Source organism: Carcharodon carcharias, chromosome 1, assembly GCF_017639515.1.
Source record: "Carcharodon carcharias isolate sCarCar2 chromosome 1, sCarCar2.pri, whole genome shotgun sequence".
Classification (NCBI taxonomy): Eukaryota; Metazoa; Chordata; class Chondrichthyes; order Lamniformes; family Lamnidae; genus Carcharodon; species Carcharodon carcharias.
The window spans coordinates 89031498-89041921 of record NC_054467.1 but is presented as its reverse complement, the minus strand read 5'-3'; positions in this window follow the sequence as shown (position 1 = coordinate 89041921).

Here is a 10424-nt window from a genome sequence, read left to right as displayed (position 1 = left end):
TCCTGCCTGACATTTTAGAGCCCACCTAAAGTAGGTCAGCCCACTGTTGGAATTGAAAAATCCAGTCCTGTTTCACTGTTGCATGTGACTTTCCAGGGTATTTACTTGTCTTGTATACTTAATATCCCAGTTTCCAAAATTTTTCGTATTTGCCCATAACGATGTCTCAGCAATGTGTTTCACTTTAGGATGCCTAATGATTGATATTTCATTTATTTTTGATGTTGGGACATCATAATAACCAATACCTGAACCTGAACTCCCCACAGGAGACTTGATGAAAACATTGATCCTGCAGCAGAGAGTGAAAAAAGTCAGGGCCCAACGCAGGAAGGCAAGTCCCACCTATATAGTTAAACTGGAGGCTTTAACCTATTAGATAGCATAAGCAAAACTATATTTGATGGTTTCCCAACATTTTCTGGACAATTTTAAGGATCAGTTTGAAAACTATCTAGGTTATCCTGGGGTAGATTTTTAACTTGCTGCTCAGGCATGAGACTGGGACTGCAGAGTGGTTGCCAGTTATTTAAACTGGCCAATTTTGCTTCCTATTACTTTCAATGGAAATGAAAACTGGCTTGTTTCAATAGATGGTGGCCAATTAGCAATGGTAGTTTCATGCCCCAGGCGTGAATCAAAAATCCACTGCCATGTGCTTGTGTTGATATAGATTGCATTTTTCTAGTGATTATTGATTCCAGATTGATAACTTTAAAAATGTGAATGTTCAGATTGGCTCCCTTTGTGTTTCCTTATTGATAGTGTTGCTTTTTACTTTTCGTTAAGCAATATAGGATTGTTAGCTAAACTTAATAGTTATTAAAGCCTATAAGAACAACATTATTTACAAAAATGTGACAGAGTTAAATATGATGGACGTCTGACAGCCTGGGCATGATGCCCTATGAACGTGTGCTGTGTCCAATACTTCCATTGATATAGATAGATGTGATCACAGATCCTCAGATATTCACCTATTTCTATAATATCCTAATTACTTTCACAGAACTTATCTAGATGCATATTTTTTCAGTGAGACTAGAAAGCGTCCATGACACTTTTGCTCTGACATTGTGAAATCCATCAATTGTGTGTAGCCTTGATTAATGGAAGCACATAATTCACTATCGAACTCAGTGTGTTTGATTTGGAGCTCTTTGTACTTGTCATCTATTCCCTTACCTCGAAAGAAAATTAAATGGGCTCCTTTGCAAGGGTGCGCTTCAATCCTTGCTAATTTTTGGATACTGATTGTGCTCAGGCAATCTGGTGGACTGTGTGCAGACCCATGAAAATCTCCCCTAATAACCATGGAATTGTGAGACTAGAAAATCCGATATACTATGAAACAGGTGAGCTGACCTGAACGCTCAAATCTCTGATCTGTGCTTCCATCCAGTGAGACTAATTAGTTGTGGAATCTCACCATGTGGAACTTTCAGCTCAAGACAAACTGCTTCATTTTGTTTTCTCCTGTGCGAAAACCTCTTTGAATTCCAAATGACCCTGAACATATAAGTGAACTCATGGTCCCCTTCTGTTATCTCTGATTTCCCAAAAAACCCCTATCCTTCACATTGAATTCAATCACGTCATCTAAGCTCATAATTTCCTCCCTTACATATGCTTCAAATTCCAGTATTTTACTCTTAAAGTTTCTAGCTTTAAGGTGAAGGGGCTTTCATCTTGCTTCTTACTTTTATCTTAGATTTTGCAGCCTCTTTATATTTCACTATGTTTGAATTTAAGTTTGTTTTTTTAAATTTTATTTTCCCATTGACCAACTTCCAAGTTCTGTTTGTTCCTGATTGAAGTTTGATTCCCTCCCTCCACCATATCCAGTTCAAAAATGGATAATTCCTTCCTCTACATGATTAGTGAGTCACCTCAGGGTAAATCTTTTGATGATGTGTGCTCAGCTGGTCTGGCTTATGGAAGCACATATTGAGAAGTTATACATGTCATTTTCCATCCATAAGTGGGTGGGAAAACCTGGGCTGTGCAGGAAACATACCATGGTTATGTTTACTCATATGTTTCCTATCCTCTTCAAATGCAACCCATCTCTTTTGTGCTTCACCCTTGAGCAAACTGACAAGATAATGGAAACCACAAAATATATCAGCCAAATAGGAACATATGAATTGCCTGATGAAAAAATGACTAAGGTCCATCTAGATTGTCTTCCCCCATCCTAGTACTTACATGATAAAAAAAAAATGGAGTTACTGACTAATCATAGACCAAAACATATGACAAAGAAATCCTAAGTGGGCAAAAGCTTTGCGAACCATGGACTCAATATTAACATGAAGGCCATGAAGTTGCAGGGAACCCTAGAAGCATGGGAGGGACTCGCCAAGACTAGGGACGTGGCAACCCTGCAGGGCGTCATTAAAATTTAAGTTCTACCAACTCCTGCTGGACAGCGGAAAAATTGACAGCCTGTCTGATGGCGACAAATGAAAACAAGTATCAAGAAGTCAGAGCTGAGGATGCTTGAAGTCAGTCCCCAGCAGTGAGAAGAGGGGGGAGGAAAAGGCTCCAAGCTGGAAGATTGAGGCCATCATTGAGACTGGGGCAGTCTGAAGGTTTCATTGTGAGGCCTGGGTGGATGGGCAGCATTCTTACTCCTTCTGACCCAAAGGAGAGCTAAAAGAGGCAGATATTTAGCATTTACTTTGGTCAATAAATACATCTCACCACAGATCTGCTGCTGAGCGACCACTAGTTTGAGATCCACCCTTACATCCAGTTAAATTTAAGTCACAGAATGACTTCTGCAGACCCTGACCTTTGAATATTAAGTCCCTTTCTGACTTTCGTGGGAACCTTGTCAATGGACTGATTTGTGTTTATTTAGTTTTAAATGACTGGGAATGAATTGTTTAATCTCAATATTTTAATCCCATCCCTGTATCTCTTCTGCCCATTTGGTGGGGGGAGGGGTGTTGTTGAGTGGGGGTGGTTGGCCTTAAAATCTAGGCCCCTAGGTCCAAAGTCATCTACTCCTCCTGAGCATGTTTATGTATCAAATGATTCATATACTGCATTCCAAAATATTATCTTCCTATTGACAGCTATCTATACTGAATTTGATTGAATTAACAATATCTTCTTCCATCTCTCCACTGAGTCTGTTCCATAGATTGAGTATTTTTTCACTGAGATATTGGCTCTGATATTTACAGGGTAGGAACAGGGAATGGGCATGCTGGAGATGGCAATTTAAGCAACAGGACTTCATGATCATTTTTTCTACTACATTTCTTATTCAAGGCCTAGCCAGACTGAGGAGACAGTCGTCAGCAAGATCGGGGCATGGTGGGATGGCTCGGGGCGCAGGAGTGAGGAGGGAGGGAAGAGGGAAAAAGTCAGGGAATATTTGGCAGATTGAAGAAGCAATTGGCAGATCACGGAGGGCTCAACCAGTCATAGTTAAAGATTTGCTTCAGGAAGCGGAGATAACCAATCCTGCTCCTCCTGAACCACAAGCAGTGCTGAAAAAACAATTAGCTGCATATCCAGCAGCAACTGCCTTCCTTTAGCTGGCAGATTTTCCAAGCCCTGGGAAACTCACTGGTCAGGATTAAAATTAAAATGCCTGCCAACATCTGAGAATGGAACTTCAACAATATTTTACAGGAGTTTTTAACACCTCAGGGTGGGTGGGAGAGGGGTGGGAATGTTAAACTATTTTAAAAATGGGAAATTTGAACCTAAGCTACTGTGAATATGCCTGCACCTGGCTTAACTAGAGCAGGCTGGGGATCTGGCAAGTCTAGCCTGTTCAATAGATCAGAAATTATAAAATGATAACAGGGCTGGAGACCACAGATTTTAGCAGCCATGTGGATTTAACGGCTGTGGGTTGGGTTCCCAGAGCTTGAGAAACTAGGTTGCTGCATGTGGACTAGGAAGAGCAGGAGTGCTTCCCACACATCCTTCCCCTTATCTGCTTTCCTTCTGGTGATCTCCAGACCCTTCCTGTGATTTCTGCCTCTGCACAGGTAATTTCTCCTCCTGTAAACTCTCCTTGTGATTTCTCCCCCACAATGTCTTCCAACCACAATCACTTCCTCCACAATCTGCTCCCGCAGCAACTGTTTCCATTGCAATCACTTCCCAACATCTCGAGTCCTCACCCTCCCTCCCTTTGATCTCACCCTCCCTCCTCTTCAGTCCCTTACTCTGGCCTTTAATATCAGGCTTTCCCACAGGACAGACAACCTTTCTCTCAATCTGGCCAGGCGGGAAATCAAGTACAAAAAATTCAAATCAACTCCTGTTATTAAATTTAGCAGGACCTCTGCCTTTTCCATATTTCTGGGTGACCCAGCCATTGATATTTGCCCCCGCTCCCTTTCCTCCTCCCCTTTAATACCGGGGTCATTATAGACATGGATCTGCCTCCAAGTAGGGTTACTCAGATGACACCGTGGTCAATCTGGAGGTAGGTGCATTCACAGCAGATTGGTGTTAGTTCTCAAATATGTCCTTGTTTACTCCCCTGAGTCTCTTGCACCTAATCGATAGACAACCAGATCACAGAAATTATGTGCCAAGCTGAGGCCTCTGTAGCCAAAGGCAGTGCTCAAAACAACAAAAACAATAATGAAGACTGCAACAAACCAAATGCTTCTGTGGTTGTTGCCAAGAAGTCATTACTACTAATGGAGCACTTTAGGATGCAAAATCTGGAAACAGTTTACACGTTCGAAGATATAGCCCTCATTAAGAGACTACAGCAAAAATTTTGCCATGCATTGCTAACTCACAGGAGGCAGTAAACAATCCCTAACTTCTTTATGAATTAAAAATGGTGCTAAAGCTTACAAAGATTTGAATTATTACACTCTTTACAGTAAAGCATACAAAGTATGTTTACAGTGATATGTCAAATCTTGTTTATTGTAACTGAATGTATAGTCATTCCCTCCTGCCAATCACGGGTCATGTGATATACTGTGGGGACTCCGACCAGTGAGCTCTTAGTGTGGGCAATCCGCGGGGCGGGACTTTCCGATGAAAGATCTGGTCAAGCATGCAAGCACTGAAAATGTCTCTGTAACAAAGTTTAATTGTTTCTTAATTAAACCAGTCTGCTCCATAGGGTCCTGTGCTGACAGTGAGGATCCAACAGTGCAACATCCATCAGACAACCATGCCATGAGTGATGTGTCCTGTTTCACAGGCCTCTGCCATGCACGAGTTATCTCCCCTTGATTTCACAGGGACATCTGCCAAACAGCCGACATAGTCCATGACCCACTGTCTCCAATCAAGCCCCGAAGAAACCCCTGAAGAGGAATCTGGAGGCACCATCCCCGAAGTCCACACCCTCCACCAGTGCAGAGACACACACCTCGGTGAGACCTAGCTTTAGAGTAGCCCTGGGATCACAATCTGGTGAGCACACCCCACTGTCTGATCCACAGCAGGCGGTAGGGACTTCCCAGGTGTCTGGAACTCGGAAGACTGCTGGAGGCCAGAACATCACTGAGTCAGAGTTAGATGACAAACCTCTGAACTCGGTCATATCACAATTGCTGGAGCTGCAAAGACTCAGGAACATCAGGAAGGGATGTCCACTGCACTCCTCAGATTGCAAAGCATGATGGAGGAGTCTGTCCATCTTCAGGCTGAAGTGATAGCGCCGGCATGCCAATGCACCAAGATCAACACTGGTAGGGTGGTGGCCGCCATGGAAACCTTGGTCCAGGACATCGCTCCTGCACTGCTATACAGGCTCAACTCCATCGCTGATGCCACAGTTGGTCTCCAACAGTGTGTATGCAAGAGGGGTGCCGGGCAGCTTAATCTCACTCCAGCTACCCCTGCTCCTCAGGAGTCAGCCTGGGGCCCCTAGGCACCCATAAGGAGGAAGAACCAAATCTCCTGTACCTATGACCTCCACAGATCCAGCTTCATGGACCGAGGAGGGTGCCACTGCCTCACAGCAGGACCCCGAAAGCAGGCCAGGAACCTCCAAGTCTCAGCCCTCCAGAGGGCGCCACCAAAGTCATCACAGACAGAGCATCACAGTCAGCAGGCTGCCTTCACCTCCGCTGTGGATGTCCAGGGAGATGTAGCAGCAGGGTTAGAAAAGTTAAGGAGAATTAGTTGCACAGCGTGGGCATGGGTGTTAATTACTTATACTAATCACTTATACATACTGTTCACTATTGTCAATAAACTCCCAAGAATGTCTCACTGGCTATGGCTCCTTCTTCTGATGAGCAGTGTTCTTGCCACTCAGATATGAAACCATTCTGCACAGGATAAAGGCAGGTGTCTCAGTCCAGGGCCTCTTCCCTGTGCACTGTGCAGCCTTCAGACCAAAGTGATGGTCCAGCCTCACAATCCCTGGAAATATTATTGATGCCTGCACCTTAATGGTGCTTGTCATTGCTGTCAGAATGTTGTGGACAGGCACCACAGAGTTCTGTCATTCTCTTTGTGTGCTCTCAGCACCTTTTAGGTGGGGCTGGCCACCATCTCTTCAGCATCTGTGACCACTGATGCTGCGCTCCAGCTCCTGAAGGGCTCAGGTGCTGAAGGCAGACAGAGCATCAGAAATTCTAAGGTTTCATGGCTGCGTATCTATGATATGACCCTGATCACGGACCGTAAGTGATCTGCCCTCTGCCAGACAAGAGTCAGACATTCTCAGAGGCTATGTGAAGATCTATGGAGTATCCTCACTACATGTCATCATCATCATCCTGCAATTGAGCGACTATTAGGGCCTCCATTGCATCTCTACGATAGGAGCATTCTCACAGAGGGTATTTGCGCTGCCATAAGACAGGCTGGAGTCAAACATTCACAAATGTGATGTGAGGGTCTATGGGGTCACCTCACTGCATGTCATCATCATCCTTCACAAATCTGGCAGCCATGAGGGCCTCCCAAGCATGTCTGCCTTGTCTAGCCAGTGCAAGAACCTCATCCCCTTCATCGTTACCTCCAAGGACCTCATCCCCATCGACGTCCTCCTCATCGGAGGAGATGTGCGGCTCCTCTATCTCCTCTTCAGCCAGCTCATCTCTCTGTTGGAGCATCAGGTTGTCAGGACGATGACAATGCGTGACACTCTCTGCAGACGGTATTGCAGGGCTCCACCAGACCAGTCCAGGCACCGGAACCACACCTTCAGCATCTCAATGGTTTGCTCCACCAAGTTGCGAGCTGCTGTATGAGTCTCATTATAGTGCCACTCTGCTGCAGTCTGAGGCTGACGCACAGGCATTATCAATCTCGTCTTCTGCTGGTAGCCCTTGTCCCCAAGGAGCTATCCCTGTAGCTTCTGTGGACCCTGGAAGACTCCTGGGATCTGTGACCAACTGAGGATGTGCGCACTCCTGCAAGATGTGTTTCTGGTGGTCGCATACTTGCTGCGCATTCAGTGAGTGAAATCCCTTGATGAAGTCCACCATGTGTAGCAACAGAGACCTGAGTGCCACATGAGTCAATTGCACCCTGCACCTGTGGGAATCTCGAGATCTGGGAGAATCCAATGGCCTTTGCATCCTGGCTGTCCCGGTCCCGGGCGAAATGCACAAAGCTGTGTGCCCTCGAGAAGGTGACATCCGTGCCTTCATGGATGCATTTGTGGGTGGCGGATTGCGAAATCCCACAGGGGTCACCTGTGGAGCCCTGAAAGGAGCCACTGGCATAGAAATTGAGCGCCACAGCCACTTTCACAGCCACTGGCAGTGGATGCCCTCCATGTCCCCTTGGCGCCAAATCCTGCAGTAAGTAGCAGATGTGAGTGACTAGGTTCCCAGACATGCACAGTCTTTGGCGACACTGGTTCTCAGTTATCTGCAGGAATGACAGGCGGCATCTATAGACCGTGTATGTCGCTAGGCACCAGCCAGCCATGGTTCGCTGTTGCTCCTGGGCAGTGTGTGTGGGAGCCCCAGCAGCCCCTACTTCCTGAGGTTGCTGCTTCTGCCTTTACGTGGCCAGGTGCCCCAGTCACTCTCTCCTCTGCCTTCTTCGCTCTCTGTAGGCCATCAGGCACACAGCTCGGCCACCAGGCTCCACACTCCTGATGTGGTCCTCCTGCGGCATGAAAGAGAGAGAGACATGGTTAGTATGGGTGTACGCAGCACCTTCCCTGGCCCTGTGCGACTGCCCATTATCGCTTCCTGGAGAGTGCTGGTCACCCCTTGGATGGTCACAGATGAGTGCACTGCATGGCTGCCCTGTCAGCCTGTGACATGGGGGAGACAGCTCCTAACTGGGTTGCTGAGATTACAAGGGACTGTGAACACCTCCAGCAGTGACTGCTGCATGGCCAGTGTTGGTGAGGAGATTGCATAATGCATGCAGTCCAACTGCTCCACAGTCCAGTAAAATGGTTGCGGACTCTCTGTCTGTGCCGGGGCGATGGAGTGGGTGGGCGAGGGGTGGGGGTTTGGGGGAAGGTCGGCGGCACTTGGTGGCACTCTGGCGTTGCTTGCGTGGATGGGCAGTCTAGGAGCCTGACCTCAATCATATCACTGTGGCTGTGCCTGAACTGTCTCAGTTGCAGAGGGATGGTCAGTTTATACAGCTGTCCTACTGTATGGCCACTCCCCTCACCTACCCTGCTCCCCACCTCAATTTCTTGAGCACGGGATCCAATGCCAGTGCAGCAGTTGCCCCGGACACCCCTGCCAACAATAGTCACCTCTGAGGCTGGGCAGCAGTTGCCCCCTGGTCACCCCTCCGATTACAGTCACCTCGTGGCAGGGTGGCCCCAATCCCATTGCAAAGCAGCTACCCTGTATCCGTGAGAGTGGCCTGGTCGACCCTGGGTTCAACTACATATCAACTATGTAGGTCCATTCTTAGGTACCATGTTCACATTAATTGTAGATACATTTTCAAAATGGATGGATCTATACGAAGCCAAATTGCCAATGTTGAACACAACTATCAAGAAGCTATATCACTGTTTCTGCATACATGGCCTACCTGAAATTGTTGTTTCTCTAATGGTGCAGCCTTTACCAGCACTGAGTTTCAGAAATTTATGGATTTGAATGGAATTTGACATATTAAAACAACCCTTGGTATCCCTCATCAAATGACCTAGCCGAGAGGGCAGTACAAACTTTTAAGCCTGGTATGGAAAAATTATCTGACGGCAATCTGGAATTTCGACTTTCCCAGTTTCTTTTCAGTTATCCTACAACACCATATTCGACTAGGTTCAACCCTGTCGGAGTTATTCATGAAATGCCAATTGTGTACATAATTGGACTTGATGTTTGCAAATTTAGAGGGGAAACTAGTGCAGAAACAGAGTAATCAGAAATTTTACCATGGTGTACACAGTAAAGCTCATACATTCAGTGTAGGTGACATGGGATGCGAGCAAAATTTCAGCAGCAGACCCCACTGGGCTCTGGGAGCCATTATTTCAGAGATAGGTCCATTATCTTCCCAAGAACAAGTGGGAGAATTGTCCGGAAGCACGTAGATCACATCCGTGCTAGAGAGACATTCCAAAAGTTAACTGACCAACCTGTGATTAATGTTGAACTGTCAGTTTCTGAGGTGTGTGATTGACCTAGAACAGACATTCCAGATACTTCAGAGGAGTTGCCAAATCCTGAACTGCCCAGCTCTGATGATGTGTCTCATAGTTCAGTCCAGATCCAGTCGATCCTGTTCAGGAACCACCAGTGGTAGATCTACGCCACTCTAGCTGTATATGAAGAGCACCTCAAAGACTTGATTTATAATCACCTGAAATTGTATATACGTTTGTTGGATTGTTTCAATGTTTTTTCTGTTAAGAGTAATTGTAAAAAACTGAAGGGGGAGGAAATGTGGTAGTTGGATGCATAGTCACTCCCTCCTGCCAATCATGTGTCATTTGATGTACTGTGGGGGCTCCGTCCAGTGAGCTCTTAGCGGGGGCAATCTGTGGGCCAGGGCTTTCCGATGAGAGATCTGGTCAAGCGTGCATGCATTGAAAAAGTCTCTGTAATAAAGTTTAAATGTCCCTTGATGGAACCAGTCTGCTCCACAGAGTCATCACATTGTTTAAAAGAGAAAATTGTACACATTTGTGTGCCGGACAAGAAGTCTCACCCACTAAGAGAACATCTTGGAAATTCGCTTGCCTAATCCCATAATTCAGGTGTTTGATGTAATATGAAGGTTCAGCAAATGAGATATGCTAATGTACGATATAGCTGATCATGTATCACTGACATCAGTCTATCAGGTGTTAGACTCTCAAGAGACAGAGGTTGGAATCAGGCCAAAGAGCTAGGTGCCTACTCTGTAACTTGTTTAGATGTAGTACTAATAAACACATGTTAAGCAGATACCAGGGTACATCTATAGCCTTACCTGGAAAAACTCAGCAGGTCTGGCAGCATCGGCGGAGAAGAAAAGAGTTGACCTTTCAAGTCCTC